Here is a 19,513-nt window from a genome sequence, read left to right on the forward strand (position 1 = left end):
ATTTTATTTGAAAGTTTACTTGCTTCAGCTGTTTACTTTGCGTGTGTGTATTAATAGAACTACTTGGCTTTCAGCTGCGGTGAGGTCTATGCGGAAGGATTTCAATTGGAGAGATTTCTCTGCACAGAAACTTTTTCTTAGGTGTTTCAAGGTTACAGTCCTGGCACTGTTTGGTCTCTCCTGTATGAGAAAATGTCTCTGGACACTGTTTCTAAGATTTCAAATTAACCCTTTGCTGAGTGAGCGGGTAGATTCTCAAAGCCTCAAAGATTCTGAATGTTGACTCCCACTTTTTTCTCTGATGCATCTCTCTTTCTCTTTGACTTTTCAAGATATGTGATTAATTCAAGGTTTTATTTATCTGTCTATAGGTTTTAACTTTGAGTGTAAGCATATACTATACCTCATTAATTGGCTTGTCAATGTATTCCCTGTGTTCAATGCACTTTCTTCAATGTATTTCTGTACTGCTTCTCCTCCTTCCCCCCTCTCCTTTTCCTACCAAACATTATTTAGGAAACTTCATACGGGGTCTAATATTGAAATAACCTCAGCACTCAAAGTCTTAACCTAAGGAGTTAACACGTATCAGCATGATTGAAACTGAATTATATGTGATTATTTTGGGTTTCATTTGTAGCTGTAACCCAGAGTATAACTTAATACCAAGCCTTAATACTTGGTCCCTCGAGGCATTCCCTGTGTTAACTGTCCTTTATTTTTTAAACATTAATATTTAGGGAGTTCTAAACAAGGTCCAATATGGGTAACAAGCTAATCAGGAATTAAGTTGCATTGTGGACCCGATGGTTTAATAGACCTAAGGAACTGTCACATATATCTTCCTGTCTTTCCTTTTTTAGGGAAATAATGAGAATGTATTAAGAAGGGGAGATTTAGGGATAAATTGAGAATATCCTTGCAATCTTAATTCTTAGAAACAAAGTGTCGCAACAATGCAAACATATCCAAATATATGGAATAGGATTATTGGTTTTTCCTTACCACAGGACATTATAGTTTTAAAGGGATAAGAATGACAAGCAGCTGAAGGGTATTCTGCTTCTTCTATTAGTTTCAGTTTACTATTCCCTCCTCTCTCCCCACAGGCTTTTATTACCTGTTATGAATACCTGATAATTATTAATAATTATTATTATACTTAATAATAACACTCTGAGAAGTTTAGCTGAATGCAAACAATTGGAAGCAAACTGTGAAGGATTAGATACATGTATAGAGGGGATATTGTATTGCCATTGTCTGACATTTTTTGCTCCCAGTTGTAGGTTATAAAGATAAGTCAAGGCTGAATTTAGTTCCCTCCATTTATCTCTCTGGTATGTTTATTTGGTTTTCATTACAGAGGAGTGGGACTACTAAAGGTTTAGCTGATCTTTGTTCATTATTTTACTATGGTTTTTGTATTCCAGTTTGCGATTGGATATGAATTTCATGAACTGGTGGATATGTGGCTTTGTATTTATAACACACATATTACTTTTGGTATGCCAGAACTAGCATTTTTTAACTCTTATTTTCCTCTCCACTGGATAATCTTGGTTGAAACCGCTTTGCATATACAGTTGCCCAATAATTAACTGGATTTAGGGGGAGTGTTCTGTGAGAGTTCTAAACTCTATTCTCTCTGTTAGGTTTTTAGTCGAGCCTACCGACATTAACAAAAATTCCCTGTATTGCTGTTTGAATCTCCCACGGATTCTTTAGGAGGTAGCCGAATGGTTTTGGGAGGAGAGAGCCAGTATGAAGGGATTGAAGCAATTTAGGGTGCGATTTGAACACAGAGACATATAGAACTAATATATGTCTTGCCTGAGAGATCTTTCCCCTTTATTGTATTGCTATTACAATATTATAAACGGTACTGAAGTGTACTTAATAATGTATATTAGGATATATTTGAGACATATATCTGAGGTACACCTAAAATTACATATCTGTTTTTGAGCTCTTATTAGTAGGACCAATTTTTATTTAGATTCCTGTACCTGTTATTTATAACATTGAAACTCATGTGGAAGAGAACTGTACAGCACCTTGCTGGTGAAGTCTGCTGCTGTGGTTCCTATTGTAAACCGGTTATTTGGTTGGATAGAACAAGGAATTTTAAATTCTTTGAATTCATTTTCAGTTTGGCTAGAATCATGGATGACCTTTGATCATTTCAGATTGTCTCAGCCCACCAGCTTAACATATAAATTAATATATTATATCTCTCATTAAATGTTGATGGGACGGAAAAGGCTAGAAGATCCATGATATGTTTAGGAAATTTCCTTTTGTTGAGTATTGGAGAATAACACATTACAAAATATACTTTATTAAACATATACGTTACAAGACTCAATTATCCTACTTATTGAAAGTTTCAATACATTTTGTTTCTTATTATTACTTATAATAAAAAGCCCCTGGTGGCGCAATGATAAATTGCCGCCCTGTAACCAGAAGGTTGCAAGTTCGATCCTGACCAAGGGACTCAAGGTTGACTCAGCCTTCCATCCTTCCGAGGTCGGTAAAATGAGTACCCAGAATGTTGGGGGGCAATATGCTAAATCATTGTAAACCGCTTAGAGAGCTTCCAGCTATAGAGCGGTATATAAATGTAAGTGCTATTGCTATTGCTATTATACAGGTCTTAATTCAGAAGTAGGACAAAATTAGAGCAAGGGAACTTATATTCCCCTCCCTATAGAATACAGAATCTTATCAATAATACTTAATATCATTTTTCGTGTCTGTGATGCTCAAATCACAGAGTATTGGAGATGTCTTGCCCTGTGTTTGAAATAATTGTATCATATCTACTTTATACATCATAGTTGGCTTGGCTTTCTCCTCCTCAAACCGTTTGATAGTGGGATGATCAATCACGCTGGGACAGACCTTTTCTTTTCTAATTTCCCCTTGTGAGGTTCAAGATTCTTTACTGATTGCGATTGATGTCTGATGCCTAGTTTAGGACCCTTTAGATTCAACTAACACTATTGTATATTTTCCTTTGTTTTGGTTTTGAAGGATAAGACTTTGTATGTAAACTTGTTTGGTCTTGTTGGAGTCTCAGAGATGTAACCTTTCTGTTTCCACTTGTAATACTAATAAACACATTTAAAAAAAGAAAGAAAGAAAAAAGAACCACTGACAAGTTCTACAGCAGTGTTTTCAAACGTTCTACCTTCAAGGGATGCTTTCCACATTGGCTAGTCTGCCAAGAAACTGCTCAGTATCTGTGACATAGGAACATAGGAAGCTGCCATATACTGACTCAGACCATAGGTCTATCTAGCTCAGTATTGTCTACACAGTCTGGCAGTGGTTTCTCCAAGGTTGCAGGCAGGAATCTCTCTCAGCCCTATCTTGGAGATGCCAGGGAAGGAACTTGGAACATAGTTGCTCTTCCCAGAACAGCCCCTTCCCCTAAGGGGAATATCTTACAGTGCTCACACATCTAGACTCATATGCAACCAGGGTGGACCCTGCTTAGTGAAGGGGACAAGCCATGCTTGCTACTACAAGACCAGCTCTCTTTCCCATGGAAAAACTATGGGTTGGTTCTCACAATCCCCATGCTGCTGGGGATTGTTTTTGGACATTTAACTGGAATTGATAACCTAGGATCTGATCTAGGGTTGCCAATCCTGGTTAAATTGTGCTGTGCAAACCCAACATTGCCAAAAAAATTCTGGGTTCTTTATGATCGGAAATCAGGAGTGTGCATGGCTCATTCTCCCAGCTCCCCTGCACTATGGAAATAGTGAGAACCACCCTATGTGCCACGGAGGATCTTGCAGCATGTTCTAGAGGACACACACTGACAGCTCATTGTGGGCAATGACCTGGTCTGTTGAGCCTCTGTGCTAACCCAACTGAATTGTGTCATGGAACACACTCAACACTCCCCTGTATCTGTATATTGCAAGGTAAGACCAATAGTGGAGGGTATGCTGTATTTCAAGGAAACTTGTCCACCATAACTGATCTTCTCATTGAGAAGCCCCTGATAAGCTTCCAAGGAAATGCTGGGTTCCCTTGGACAGTTTGGCCGCCACTGCTCAAGGGACAATGCTTGCCTTCACAAGATGCTTTTTTACCTTATTCTCCCAAATGTTGATTCTTAGCCTTTGAAGCCTAGCTTTTGTTCTTTCTAGTGATTATTTTATATTATGTAATCAAGCTTACAGGTATGAATTCCCTCTCTTTTCCCTATGCATACTCCATGTTTAGTATTCTTCTCCTCTCCCAGTATGTTATTCCTTTGAGATCCTTCTCCATCTGTTATCTTCTTCCTGGCCTTCACTGGGAACACTACCTACTTCTTTCTTTCACACAAAACATTTGCCAGCATGCTTTCATTTCTGATAAAAATAAACAAATGCTATTCTTTGGATGTTTGGGGGGATCTATCATTACATCAGTGAATACAATCAGCTCTCTTGGCTTGGGCTAAGATAAATGACCTAAATAAGTTTTCCCCCTGACTCTTTGCAGTTTTACAGAAACAGTAAGGGAAATGAGCAGAAGCCCCAAAACACAACACTGTCCAGCAGGATGGATATTTAGCTCCTATATAAAGGACTATTGCCTCTGAGGATGTTTAGGTTAGAAATAAACTCCCATTTAAAGATACCCTGGGAGGGAGGGAGGAAAACCCCATAGCTGATTTGACTTCCCTCAGACATAGGAAATTGCCAGTGAGCAAGAAAACAAGTGCACACAAAACAGCTTAGAAGTCATCCCATCTTCTTCAGCTGTATTTGGAACTCTGAAATTTTGACCTTGAGGTTGCGGGATTCTGTTGCTCCCCTCTGCTAAGGTGATGATGATGAACTGTATGAGAGTGGAATCAAGCAGTTAGGCAACTGGGCTCTGCTAAATGCCATAAGTGGTGTTTCATTTCTAAAATGAGATTTCCAAGATTCAGACATTAATTTAATTAATTAATTAATTAAATTACATTTCTATACCACCCTATACCAAAAAAATCCTTGGGTGGTTCACAGTCTAAAAACCATTAAAACATTGACACAAAACAATTTTTAAAAACAAAAATAAAAACTCTAAAACTGAAGCTTTAAAACTATAGACTAAAAGCATGCACAGCAAGCATGCACAGGATCCAGCTCTTCTTTCCTCCAGTCAGCTGTGGAAGTGTTGGAAGTGAAGGACTTTCCGCTGTCTCTTGTCTCAATGACAGTGGAGGACAGACTAGTGAGTCAGTGGGCTAGAGGGTCAAGTCATTGGTCATCCCTTCTCTACTGCTCTGACACTATCCCTTTGGAATGTAGATTGCTAATCTCAGGGACACTCACTTCCTCTTCCCTCTTCTCTTCCTGTTCCTTCTACTTTGCAACATGCAAGCTCCTCTCCCTGCACCATGTGTGCAGAGATGCAGAATCTATCTGTATCCAACTAGCTAGCTAGATTAGAGATCCTAAATCCTCACTTTCTTATCCAGAATGGAGTTCTCTAATAAATGCCATATATATTGATTTGAAACTATGAACTGGCTCCAAATACTCTTAGCATACACGCATGCCTAACTAAATTCCACTGTGTTGTGCCTCTGTGCACTCTGCTATAATGAAAAAGGGTTTCTCTTACCAGAGAGAATTCCCAACAGGAAGCACATAGTCATTCAGGATGGAACTTGCCAACCAATCCTTGTCTCTGTCTTTCTTTCACTTTTAAGACACACATTTCATATAAGCAACAAATAAAGAAGCCCTTTAGCAGATTATAGCTCAGTGACAGAGCATGTGTTTTACATGTTAAATCTTTAGCATCTCCAGGCAGGACTGGGAAAGATTTTCATCTGAAATCCTAGAGAGCCACTAGCAGGCAGGGTAGAGACAGTACTGAGTTAGATGGACCAGTGGTATGTTTCAACAGAAGGCAGCTTCATATCTTCAAAATCACATACCGTAGCAGTAAATCAAAAACAGTCAGTAAGATCACTCCTAAGCATCAAATGCTTAAATAATAAACCAAATGGAGGCTGAAATACCATTTTGCAGCCCTTGCAAAAGATGAATAAACAAAAACACTTTTACACATCAGTGGGCAGAGCATTCTAGAGCCTACAGGTTACAGCAGTAAGAGCTCTACTCTTAACCATCACTGTTCTAAGCTGGCGAGAAAGAATACAGATAAATGTTTTATTTCCTGATTGCAACCAGTTGGTTACATAGTGGGGTCCGTAATACAACTCCCGCCTTCAGGGGGAAAAAGTCTCTGAGTCAATACAAGCCAAGCCAAATCTACCTCAGTTTCTCCTCAAATTGTAATGATTTGGCACAAGCCCTTCACCTTTCCTATTGACTTTTTCCTTCTGCCCTGCGTTTCTCACAGTTTCCTAAGCTTACCAAGTTGCAAGGGGAGGAGAAGCAAGACTGCTCAGACCCAAAAGCTCATCCCATAACTCTTCTCTGCAAATTAAGCTTGCAGGGGTGTAGCTATAACTCAGTGGATGGGTTCAAAGAACCTGGGCCGTCGAGCTTCTGAGGGCCCCTCAGCTCCACCCACCCCCCATTTTCTTATCTCCCTTACTCCGAGGGGCTGCCGGGGAGGGGAGTGAACACAGGCCCTTCTCTGCTAGCTATACTCCTGGAAGGTTGCCATCAGGAACGCTGGGAGCTGTAGTTTTTTTGTTCTCTGTTATGCAGAGAGTTAGGTCTGATGATGGAGGTGGGTTATTTCAGAGCTTAGGGTAGCTCTAAACCATCATTTATTTTATTTATTTATTTATTAGATTTATATACCGCCCTTCCGATACGGCTCAGGGCGGTTCACAATCATCAAAAATCAAAATCCTCTCAAGTTTTCAAAAAAGCTCTGAAAGGCCAAACCAATTACAAATTGAAATGGGGAAATGTTGCCTATCAGATGAATTAAGATAGGTATGTGTGGGCAGGTCAGCTATTAAACATGTTTGTTGGATGGTAACTTTTGTGGCCTTATTTGCAAGGGGGTGCTGTAGCATTTAAGGTATGAACCACTTTGCAGTCCAAGCACCTAGCTACTAAATCACTGGGAGGCAGGGGACTGCAAGTGGTAAGAACAATCTTTTGAATAGCCTTTGCTAGAATGGCTAAGGCGTGAATTTAGCGTAGAAGGCATCTTTCAATTTCAGTTAATGTTTGGTGCAGTGAGCTAATTTAATGGGAGGTGGGTGGCCCAGAAGATAAGTGAATTAGCATTTGCGGGACACAAAGATGTATTTGAGGATGACTGCTGGGAAAATGCATTATAAAAATGAGCTCAGAGGTACAGCCTGTGATTCATGCATTTCAGAAAGGCTCCAAGGCACTGATTATGAAAAGAATGGTATCCCAATATTCTGTGTACAACATCATGCAAAAATGGCATTTACAAAGTTGGAATCAGGATGCAAGTTTAGACCTTACATGGAGATGAAATATCCAGGGCAGGCCAGTTTTGTGGTATAATATGTTTTGTTTTGGTTTTTTTGGTCTTGTGGTGAAAGGTGCTGTGGTTGATAAATGGGTTGTGTTTTCTCCAAGGCTTCTAGGATACCACTTCTAACTGCAATGAGTGAGTGTGTCTGTGCAATGCTTAAAATGACAAAATTTCCCTGTACATGGAAAACTAGCACCACTGGGAGAAGGGATCTTGTGTAGCTTCCTTGATATATGTCACTTTCCCCAAGCACAGTGCACTTTTAACATCGAGGAGCATTCATATATGCAATACTCTATTTGCATTCTGAAGTGGTACAGTCCAGGAAGGCAGAGCCATGTGATTTAAAAACAAACAAACAAAAAAACAATTTTAAAACAATTCAGAACCATTTAAAACCAAATAAAACACTATGAAACCATTTAAAAACCTTGGAAGGCCAGACCAAACAAGCAATGACAATGAGCCTAAATTACGGATATCTGCCAGGAGTTCATTCCATAGGCCAGGAGCAGCTACAGAGAAGGCCCAGCTCCGAGCTGCCACCAGACCTACCGGTGGTAACTGGAGACAGACCTCTCCAGATGACCTCAACATGTGATGGGGATCATACAGAAGAAGGCACTCTTTAAGGTACCCCAAGCCATTCAGGGCTTTAAAGGTAATAACCAGTACATTCCATTTTACCTGGAAACATATTGGCAGTCAGTGCTACTGTTTTAAAACTGGCATAATATTGTCTCTCTGGGTTACCCCAGAGACCAGTCTGGCTGACGCATTCTGAACTAACAGAAGTTTCTGAACTACATACAAAGGCAGCCCCACGTAGAGCGCATTGCAATAGTCAAGCCTGGAGGTTACCAGCTGCTGCACCACTGTTTTGAGACCATTCTTTTCAAGGAATAGACACAGCTGTCGAATCAGCCGAAGTTGATAGAAAGCGCTCCTGGCCATAGCCTCCACCTGAGATACCAGGGTGAAGCCTGGATCCAAGAGCACACCCAAGCTGCATACCTGTTCCTTCTGTGGGAGTGTAACCCCATCCAGCACAGGAAGATCTAACTCATCCCTCAAATTCTGATCCCCCACAATGAGCACCTCTGTCTTGCTTGGATTCAGCTTCAGTTTTTTATCCGAGGCTTCCAGTCACTATCAATTAGGCCAATCATTTTCTGAACTAAAAAGGCAATCTGGTGAAGGCTGGAAGAAATCCTTTCCCCCTCAGGCAAAATGCTGGCAGGCAACATGTTTCCTTTCAGAAAATATAATGCACATTATTGAGTCATTGACTGCAAATTTTAAATGGAATTTTTACTGAGGAGCTCTCAGAGGTAGGGCATTTCTGGCAAGTATTATTGTGCAGTCCCATATTATTCTACATTATATGTGGCTTAGGTTGCCTTCCTAGTATTTGAATGTGTAGCATTTAAATTGTGAAGCCAATGAAGCACCAAGGAATGGATTAGTAGCAAAGATCTACTGCTGCCACTGGATGGAAAAGTCAATATTTTCCTGCTAGCTCTTCATCTCTGGCCATGGATGGATTAACCATTATCTTCAGTATACATAAACTATAGAACACAGAACAGACCATAGAGGGACATTTGCTATTATGGAATATTAAAATTGTATCCAAACTGTTCCCTGGGCTAGAAGTGTGGTATAAGTGACAAATAATAAAAACTAGCTGGGCCAGGCACAGACCATCTGTGCCTCCAGCTGGCCCAGCCACCGCAGCTGCCCCCCCCCCATGCCGGCATGCCCGTCCTTCTGGCCAGCCACTCCCCCTTCCTCCGCCGCTTGCTTCTCGCCCCTCCCCCCCCGCACTTTCTGACGGGCCGGCTGGCTGGCCCGCTTCATCCCTCCCATGCTTTATGGCTTGTGGGCCGGCCGGAAAGCTGTCCCGCCACCTCCTCCCACCCTCTCCTCCCAGTGGGCGGGTGGCTGGGCCAGGTCAGCCCTCTGCTGCCTCCCCTGGTGGCTGGGCCAGGGCCAGGCTGGCCCGCCGCTACCTCTGGTCTCCTTCTCCTTCTGGCCTCTTTCCCTGTTGGGCGGTCCAGGGGTGGGTGTTATTTTTTCCTGCCTGTGTGCAGGCGCTTTCCCACCCCACTGGTTGGCTCAGCGGTGGGCGCTCTCCTCCCCGCCCTCTGGCCCAGTAGCACCTTCCCTCCTTGCCCGGCAACGGGTGCTCTCCTTGCCTGCCCACCGGCCCAGCGGCAGGCACTCTCCTTCATGGCCAGCCCAGTGGTGGGCACTCTCCCTCCCCGATGGCCAGCCCAGTGGTGGGCACTTTCCCTTCCGCTGGTCCGCTGGTGGCCACCATTCCTAGGAGAAATAAATATATAGATGAATGAAAAAGCATGCTAGGGCAACAATGATCTGCATCAAAAATAAGGTGGTTCAGGGCCCAGAGATTGACTTGGGAAGCTCCTCTGGAGGAGGAGGAGGAGCAGGAGGAGGAGGAGGAGGCCACGGCCACAAGGCATGAGGACCACACTTAAATTAAACCATCTTGGGGAATAGCCACTGTAGTCACTCTTGCATAGATTTCTCCACCAAAGGTGAGATGGAATCTTCCCATTCTGGTGCCAGTGATTCCTCTTTCCAGGAATCTCTGGAATCTGAATCTCCTGTTATGCCAGAGACAGCATAAAGCACACCAAAAGATTTACCATTGTCATTAGAGTACACAACACAGGACTGGAAGAATACCACTTTTAACCGTGAACTATCATTTTTCAGGGACTTAGGGCCTGAGCCACACACCTCCCTGCTGCAGTATTTCAGAGGTCTCAGGCACCTGGGTAGTACTGAAGCAATACCTATGGCTGCCTACCTGGCTCTGGTTCTTAGCCCTACAACTAGCTCCTCTGTGCATTATTGTCAGTACCAGCCTATGCTCAGACCCAGAACTGGATGATACTTCTTTCTCAGAGGAGGGGACTCCACTTCAGGTCCCCGCACACACAGGAACCAAGGGGAGTCTAAGAGGAATATAGGAACATAGGAAGCTGCTGTATACTGACTGAGTCAAACCATTGGTCTATCTAGCTCAGTACTGTCTACACAGACTGGCAGCAGCTTTTCCAAGGTTGCAGGAAGGAATCCTTCTCAGCCCTATCTTGGAGAAGCCAGAAAGGGAACTTGAAACCTTCTGCTCTTCCCAGAGCTGCACCATCCCCTGAGGGGGATACCTTACAGTGTTCATATGTGGCCTCCCATTCAAATGCAACCAGGGCAGACCCTGCTTAGCTAGGCGGACAAGTCATGCTTGCTACCACAAGACCAGTTCTCCTTTCCACCTTAGAGGATACCCCACTTGGGGATGCTGGAGATCCAATTTCCCTAAATGGGCACACACCCCAGTGCTGAGTTTTCCAACCCCCAAATTCCAGGACCAGAAACAGACATGAGCATGAATCCCAGAGTATAAGACACAGTGCACACATCCCAGCAGTAGGGGTGTGCACAAAACTGGGTTGCCTGGTTCGGTTTGAGTCCAGACCAGATTCAAACAAGACTGGGCATGTTCAGCAGAGGCCCATTGGTAATGTGTGGTCACCACCAAAATGGTCGCTGCAATGTATGTCAGGCCCAGAATGGGTCGAAGACTGCCCTAACTGGGTGATTTGGACATAAAGGGAGGCTAGTGGGGGGAGAGGGTACCTCCAGAGGACCCCCACCCACCCCCGTGACCGTGGCAGTGCCCCCTGGAAGGGGTGAGTAATTTTTTTATTTTAAAAAAACCTTTTTACTTAGAACTCCCTGAACAGGCCGGGTTTGTGTGTCTGGTTCAATTTCAAATCAAACTGGGAGTGGGGGGTTCTGTCTCATATCAAACTATTGAACCAAACCAGTTCAATGTTGAACAGGTTCAGAATTGAACCTTTTTTTTTTACATCCCTAGCCAGCAGGTGGTCTCCCATCTCTGAGTCCTACTTGGAAGGAGAGAGCAAGAATTGATACATGCTCTTAAACATGGTTCTATTGATGCTCCAGGAAGGGATGGGGCAGCAGGGGCAACTACAAAATTGCTCCATTGCTGCATGGCTATTGCTGATGTTGCATCACCTTCTGCCAGGTTCTTATAGGACTCTTTGGCTGGATAATTCCCCTGCTGGTTCAGTGCACATTGGACCTGCTTCTGCTGCTCTTGCCATACTGGACAGCTCCCTAGGCTGGCTCATATATGCAATGAGGAACTGAGAAAAACCACTTAGAATTAACACTGCCTCAGGAACGGGACAACTATCCATGGTCCTGATATCTTGCCTGGAATTCTGGAACTGTTTACCTGATCCTCCTCCCCATCAGCAGATACCATATAACTTGAGGATCTGGTGGTGGGGGCTAAATGGTAGAATATATATCTGGCATACATACGTACATACATACCTGAACGTGCCTGCTTCTAGGACTAAAGGTCCATTCTTCCCACTGGGCAGCATCTTCTCCATGGGCCTTGGGCTTGAACAGAACACATGCAAATAAGAAGAGGCGGTGGACAATGCAATCATTTAAAGCTGGGAATAAGAATCGCTTCACACTGCACACACACCCTTGAAGAAAACATTTACACAGATGTGTGAAATGTAACTTTTCCACACCAGGTATTCATGGATCAGACACCCCTGGTGCAACAAAACAAGCATTCCTAATTAGACTGGAGAAACTGCAGAAGTATTCAGAACTAGATAAAGAAATAAAGTGTGTTTTATGGAGAAAATCTATAAAGATATAATAGAGTGCTTGTCATAGACACCGGAATACCTGTTATGTAGTTAAGGTCTTGAAAGAACTTAGGTGACATAAGTCCTTTTCAGACATAACAACATTTTCCCATAATTGTTTCCCAAGTCTAGGACTTATGCATTTCTACCATACTAGCTCTTTTTAATCATTAAAATACATCTAGATACCCATGATTATGCCATAATAAAGGTAAAGTGTGCCGTTGAGTTGATTTCGACTCCTGGCACCCACAGAGCCCTGTGGTTTTCTTTGGTAGAATACAGGAGTGGTTTACCATTGCCATCTCCCATGCAGTATGAGATTATGCCTTTCAGCATTTTCCTATATCGCTGCTGCCCGATGTAGTACCAGTGGGGATTTGAACCAGCAACCTTCTGCTTGTTAGTCAAGCATTTCCCCGCTGAGCCACTTAAGGTGGCTATGCCATAACAGGTATACACAAATATACCTTTGAGAAAGGTATACTGGTCAAAAAGAGGCCAGTTGTCATGAATAGTGAAGTGCCATGGGTTTGATCAACCTCCTGTTTTTATTGCCTGCCTCAGACTTGACACAGGGTGTTGTCAAGCTCCTAAGGAACCACAATACATGGCTGGTGGGCCATGTTCAGCTTGGCATGAAATATTCGCAATGTGCCTCAAGCCTGTACTGAGGTCCCAGATGAATTCCTTGATATCCTACTTGTAGAGAATGCCTGGACCATCCATAGGTGGCAACCTTCCTTTACTCCTAATAATGAAAGTTTTATTACTTGCTATGGGTAGGAACTCCTCTGTTTTACCATGGCCCATCTTATTCTTAGCCAAGTGCATACTGTCATGCCTTGACTTCTTGTTAAAGGCAATTTCCACTAAAGTTTTTGCAGCATTTGTCATTACTGTATAGGTGAATGTTTGAAGAGCTCATTTTTTCCCTGTCTTAAAAATTGCTTCGCTAATTTATCACCTTGTTTACACTTGTTAAGAGAAGGATTTCATTACGAGCCTGACTGCCCTTTGCTACTTGTTCTCCTGGGTCTACAACACTCAATGTAGCAGTTGTGGGTAATTGTACAAAAATGTTCCTTCTTTTGTTTTGTGCAGATGTAACAGCATTCATGTGCAGGAATGGCTTTTTAAGACCGCTCAGTATGAAGAGCTCAGGCGAAGTGGGCCAATTAGGACTCTCAGATTACATATCCCTGGAAACTCATTACTTCAGTTTCATTTAAAAGATCTTCAGGTTGATACCAGTGTATAACATATCCCCCCTTGGATGCTGTTTCAGATGCCATAGCTTCCAGTGTTCAGGGCTATTTCGAAGTGCAGGCCAAACTTGTTTATTTGCTGTTTTGAGAGAGTATCTACTAGGTGGCTTTATAATGAGAGCCTTCCAGGTAGAAGGAAGCCTGTTTCTTCCTTAGTAAACAGCTGCATTCCCAGCTGGGTTGTTTGTTACAAATGAAAATGATGCCTTTAATTCCCAGTCTCTGCATGATCACCAAGGCTGGCACCAAAATCAGCTTCCGGACGTCACAAAAGACAAATGCTGTTGGCTGTCTGACCCGGATGCCATAATATACCATAATGATACATCTCTAATCAGACTATTCAGTTCTTCCAAAGGATCTCTTTAAAGTGAATCATAACATGCTCATTTGAATTCAAAGGCACCCATCTTAGACAGATCACTTTTGAGTGAAAATATCTGCAGCAAATAAAAGAAACAGTGTCCTTGTTTCAGAAACGCAGGTGATGGCAAACAATGGGACATTTCTGGGTGAATGATCTCTCCTTAGAAAAAACAGTGTTGAGGGGTAAACCATTCCTAATATCCATAACCCGGGGCAGCTAAAGTTGTTGCAATGTCTGAGGCAAAGCTCCAAATTCTCAGGTAGGGCCCAACCTCTTTCAAAACCAGTCCTTGCAAGCTTTGAAAGTGCATGGAAGGAAGGAAGGGTGAAGGTTGCAGCAGCCTCATCTTCTCTTCTTGTGCTTCTTACAAGCTTTTCAAGGAATGTGAGAGGGAATGCTCCTTGCAAAGTTTGCAAGGGTCAGATCACCTCCAAAGAGCTGCTCTGGTGATGATAGTGGGGGCCTTGCTGGTGCATCCAAAATCTGCTGCCTGAGGCAACCACCTCACCTTGCCTCATGAAAGGGCCACCCCTGCAGACAAATTAAGAACATTGGTTCTTAAGGTCTTAAACTGGTTTAAGTGTGTGTTTAACTTTCAGTTGAAACCAATGGAACTCTAGGGCTGAAGTCCCATATGCCCACTTACTTGGAAGTAAGCTCCATTGTACTCAGAAGGATTTACTTCCAAGTAAGCATGCATAGGATCAGTCTGAAAGGCTGCAATCCAAACACAGTTAATAGACAGTAAGTCCTGCTGAATTCAGTAAGATTTTCTTCTGAGTAAATATTCTTATGATTGTATCTACAAATGCTTAGCCTTGGCTGAATTTTGCCATTAATAGCAGCCTGCATTTCAGACTCATGGTGGAAGAAAGACAGTAGTCCCCCGCTGCTTTTCCACAATAATATTAAAACATTTGTGATTTCATTTAACCTTGCATTGTGATCTTAAGAGCAGGTTAAAACCCAAGCCTTGTTCTAACTTCTCACACAGGTATGATCCGTCAACAATCCCTGTTTACCAAGGGAGATATGCTGGGCTGCTTATTTCTAACTCTTCCAGCAGAGTTGATTTGTACAAAGCTGGAATGTTTTTGCAGGTGAAATTTTCATTTATATATCTGTTGTGAATACATTCCATTTTCTTCCTTCAGTATTTCTTTTGAATATCAGTTAATAGGTGGCAGCCAATAATCAGCAGACTATGAAAAGCTGTTTTCTCTTTCACTCTTATCCTCTCAATATCCTTATGCTTTGTGCTTCCATAGTACCTTTTTTGTATGTGTTTTCAAATAGAATTTTTCAAGAACCTCTTCAAAATAGGGTATGGCCTTCACTATACAAGCATTCAATATGGCAGGCCACTAATAATTGCAGGCAATGAAACACACTTTTATTCTGGGGTTGAGGGTTTTGTAATATTTTGCTTTGTTTTGCATTGTAGTCTTTTGGAGATCTGTTTAGGTCTAACATTGCTGAGCTGAAAAGAAAACTAACATGGAGAGAAGTGGCCCTCTCTCCTCAATCTACTGCTTAAAAAAATGTGCATGGATAGAAGTCTCTGTGGTCATATAAAAGTAAAAATATGAGTACCGAACCACATGTAAGATCTGTGATCAGATCTCTTGTCTTTGCCAGGGGGGCACTTTAAAGCAGCCATTGGAGGCTCCACATTAGACTGGAGCAACAGCACTAGGGAAGGGGATTTTAACCCTCTCCCCACCCATGTATTGTCCCTTGATTTTAATCACAAGCACATATGAAGTTGCTCTTACTCTCTCAGGGACAAATGCAAGTACTGATGCTATACCAGTAATTTTACCCCTGAGGAGCTACTATCAACTTTCGGGGGGGGGGAGTTATATTGAGGAAACAGCACTGAGAGTAAGGGTTGAACACCCTCTCCCTCAACACTGCTGTGTCAACCAAATCTGAAGCCTCAACATGGCATAAATAAATACAGATGATGATGATTGATGATGGAGATATAATCATGGATCATCTAGTTTTCTTGTGGCCCTGAGGCATAGGTAGGGTCACAAATTACAGGCTATCTTTTTCTTCTGTGCAGCTGAATGTGTAAATGGCCCAGAGACATAAGTTTTGGGCAGTATATAAATAAGTTAAATTATTATTATTATTATTATTATTATTATTATTATTATTATTATTATTTTATTTATTTTTACATTTATATCCCGCTCTTCCTCCAAAGAGCCCAGAGCGGCCCTGTGAAGTAGGTTAGGCTGAGAAAAAAATGACTGGCCCAGAGTCACCCAGCTAGTTTTATGGCTGAATGGGGATTTGAACTCGGGTCTCCCCAGTCCTAGTCCAGCACTATTAATTAGCTATTAATATAATATAATATAATATAATATAATATAATATAATATAATATAATATAATATATAACAAACAGCAGGACTTGATCCCTATATTAGGTCTTGAACTGGCAATTTGGGATGTCAGGACAAATTCAGCCTGTATACCACAACTCAGCTCTAGACAAAGGGGGTAGCTGCAAGAAAACCATCTACACCCACCAAATAAACCTCTTTTTCCTCATAGGCCAGAGTTGGTCAGATGATACTTCCAGACAAGGCTTGTTTGGTGGTAGATCTGTTCTTGTGGGCTACAGGGAGCTGTTACTGTGCTTCCTGTCTGCCTCATGCTGCTTTTAAATTTGGCACCTTGCAAGGTCAAGATATACTAGCTTTACATTCTAATTCTGTTGCTTCACTGCAGTATTATAATGAGGAGAAAAGCCATTTCTTACTATCTCTTCATATGCAAATATAGATGTCCAGAAGGGGTGACAAGAGGCAAGGAGACAGATATGGGCAGGGAGCTGGAATAACAGAACATAGTTAGAGGCGTCTCCAAGAAATCATTGTTGCATCCAATGACCTAGCATTTGAGACATTCCCCAAGGATATATGACCTTATCCAGATGCAATGCTAGCAAATCATTTTACCTGACCTAAAATTATTTTTTTTAAAAACATATCCCTGAAATAAATATGGGTTACACATTTCTAGTATCTGCTCCATGTTTATTTTAGATGGTAGTTTTAACAATTTTAGATAAACAGATACTTTTTTCCTAGGACTGACAATTTAAAGTTGTTTCTGAATTGGAATTTCTGTCTGGGTTATTTTTTTATATTAGGTTAGCCAGCCAATCTTGTGCAGATTTAGGATGAATGTGTTATTAAAAAGAGTGCAAAATATAATCAGGAGGGATGTGCCAAAATGTGATTCAGGCATCTGAATTGCAGGCACATCCCTTTAAAAATGAGGGTTTACACAGCCCTTTTTAAGTGGAGGAGAGCAGGTCCATACCTGTTTCTTCTCTGATGGCCGCAACTGCTGTAATCCCAGTACTCCCCCCAGCTGTGCCCACGTGCCAGCAAAGGCATCTCCCAGTTGCCCTTGCACAACACTGGCACGCACATGGCCGCCCACGGCCGCCCACATGCTCAGAGGTCATGTGCATGCCGGCATCATGTCGCAGCAGCTGGGAGATGCCAAACTGGCTTAGGGATTTAGGGACTTAGGAAGCTGCCATATACTGAGTCAGACCATTAGTCTATCTAGCTCAGTATTGTCTTCACAGACTGGCAGCGGCTTCTCCAAGGTTGCAGGCAGGAATCTCTCTCAGCCCTATCTTGGAGATGCCAGGGAGGGAATTTGGAACCTAGATGCTCTTCCCAGAGCAGCTCCATCACCTGAAGGGAATATCTTAACAGTGCTCACACTTCTAGTCTCTCATTCATATGCAACCAGGGCGGATCCTGCTTAGCTAAGGGGACAAGTCATGCTTGCTACCACAAGACTAGCTCTCCTCTCCTCTCGGCACTTGGGCATAGCTGTGGGGAGTGCACCTTCCTTATGAGGCAAGACTACAACACCTGAGGCTATTTAGTTTAGAAAAAAGATGACTGCGGGGAGACATGATAGAGGTCTATTAAATCATGCATGGTGTCGAGAAGAAATTCTGATAGAGAGAAATGATAGAGAGAAATTCTTCTCCCTCTCCCATAACACTAGAACCAGGGGTCATCCCATGAAATTGATTGCCAGGAAATCTAGGACCAACAAACGGAAGTACTTTTTCACACAATGCATAATCAACTTGTGGAATTCTCTGCCACAAGATGTGGTGACAGCCAACAACCTGGATGGCTTTAAGAGGGGTTTGTATAACTTCATGGAGGAGAGGTCTATCATTGGCTACTAGTCGGAGGGCTATAGGCCACTTCCAGCCTCAAAAGCAGGATGCCTCTGAGTACCAGTTGCAGGGGAGTAACAGCAGGAGAGAGGACATGCCCTTAACTCCTGCCTGTATGCTCCCATTGGCATCTGGTGGGCCACTGTTTGAAACAAGGTGCTGGACTAGATGGGCCTTGGGTCTGATCCAGCAGAGCTGTTCTTATGTTCTCATGCGGGGATTACGGCAATGGTGGCCATTGGAGGAGGAACAGTTATGGACCTGCTCTCCTCCACTTTAAAGGGGCTGTGTAAGCCCTCATTTTTAAAGGGATGTGCCTGCGATACGGATGCTCAAATCATGTTTTGGCACATCCCTAATAATCATGCACTTGCTGATTCCTAGGATTATAACAATCAATGTTTTTTTTAAATTTAATTGATTGTATATTTTATTCAGGAAGATAAAGAGATATCCCCCTGATAATGCTATCTTTCATTTCTAGGAGTATACTGCAGTCAGAACATAAGAACAGCCCTGCTGGATCAGGCCCAAGGCCCATCTAGTCCAGCATCCTGTTTCACACAGTGGCCCACCAGATGCCGCTGGAAGCCTACAGACAGGAGATGAGGGCATGACCTGCTGTTACTCCCCCGCAACTGGTACTCAGAGACATCCTGCCTTTGAGGCTGGAGGTGGCCTGTAGCCCTCTGACTAGTAGCCATTGATAGACTTGTCCTCCATGAAGTTATCCAAACCCCTCTTAAAACCATCCAGGTTGTTGGCTGTCACCACATCTTGTGGCAGAGAGTTCCACAAGTGGATTACGTGTTGTGAGAAAAAGTACTTCCGTTTGTTGGTCCTAGACCTCCTGACAATCAATTTCATGGAGTGACCCCTGGTTCTAGTGTTATGGGAGAAGGAAAAGAATTTCTCTTTCTCCACTTTCTCCACATCATGCATGATTTTATAGACATCTATCATGTCTCCCTGCAGTCATCTTTTTTCTAAACTAAAAAGCCCCAGGTGTTGTAGTCTTGCCTCATAAGAAAGTTGCTTTAGAACCCTGATAATCTTGGTTGCCCTCTTCTGTACCTTTTCCATGTCCTTTTTAAGATGTGGTGACCAGAATTGAGGTCACACCATAGTTTTCTATAAGGGTATTATAATATTAGCAGTTTTATTTTCAATCCCCTTCCTAATGATCCCTAGCATGGAATTGGCCTTTTTCACAGCTGCCACACATTGAGTCAACACTTTCAACGAGCTGTCCACCACGACCCCAAGATCCTGCTCCTGGTCTGTCACTGACAGCTCAGATCCCATCAGCATATACTTGAAGTTGGGGTTTTTCATCCCAATGGACATCACCCAATGCGCATCACCAGTAGCTTACATTAGATTGTGATTTGTGTTTTAAGATTTATTATTGACTGATGCTGAAGCCTTTTTAATAGTTTGATTGTTATGTTCATATGTGTATACATATATATTTACAGAT

General features: G+C 42.6%; 1 long non-coding RNA gene across 1 annotated transcript in view; it reads right to left on the reverse strand.

The window, feature by feature from the left end:
• Nucleotides 1–19,513, reverse strand: part of LOC128328128 (uncharacterized) — a 57,458-nt gene that overhangs the window by 21,006 nt on the left and 16,939 nt on the right. The window contains exon 2 of the long non-coding RNA XR_008309040.1: nucleotides 11,833–11,904. This is a non-coding gene — a long non-coding RNA (uncharacterized LOC128328128). The remainder of the gene's footprint in view (nucleotides 1–11,832; nucleotides 11,905–19,513) is intronic.

This window comes from Hemicordylus capensis, chromosome 5 (assembly GCF_027244095.1).
Source record: "Hemicordylus capensis ecotype Gifberg chromosome 5, rHemCap1.1.pri, whole genome shotgun sequence".
NCBI classification, from domain to species: domain Eukaryota; kingdom Metazoa; phylum Chordata; class Lepidosauria; order Squamata; family Cordylidae; genus Hemicordylus; species Hemicordylus capensis.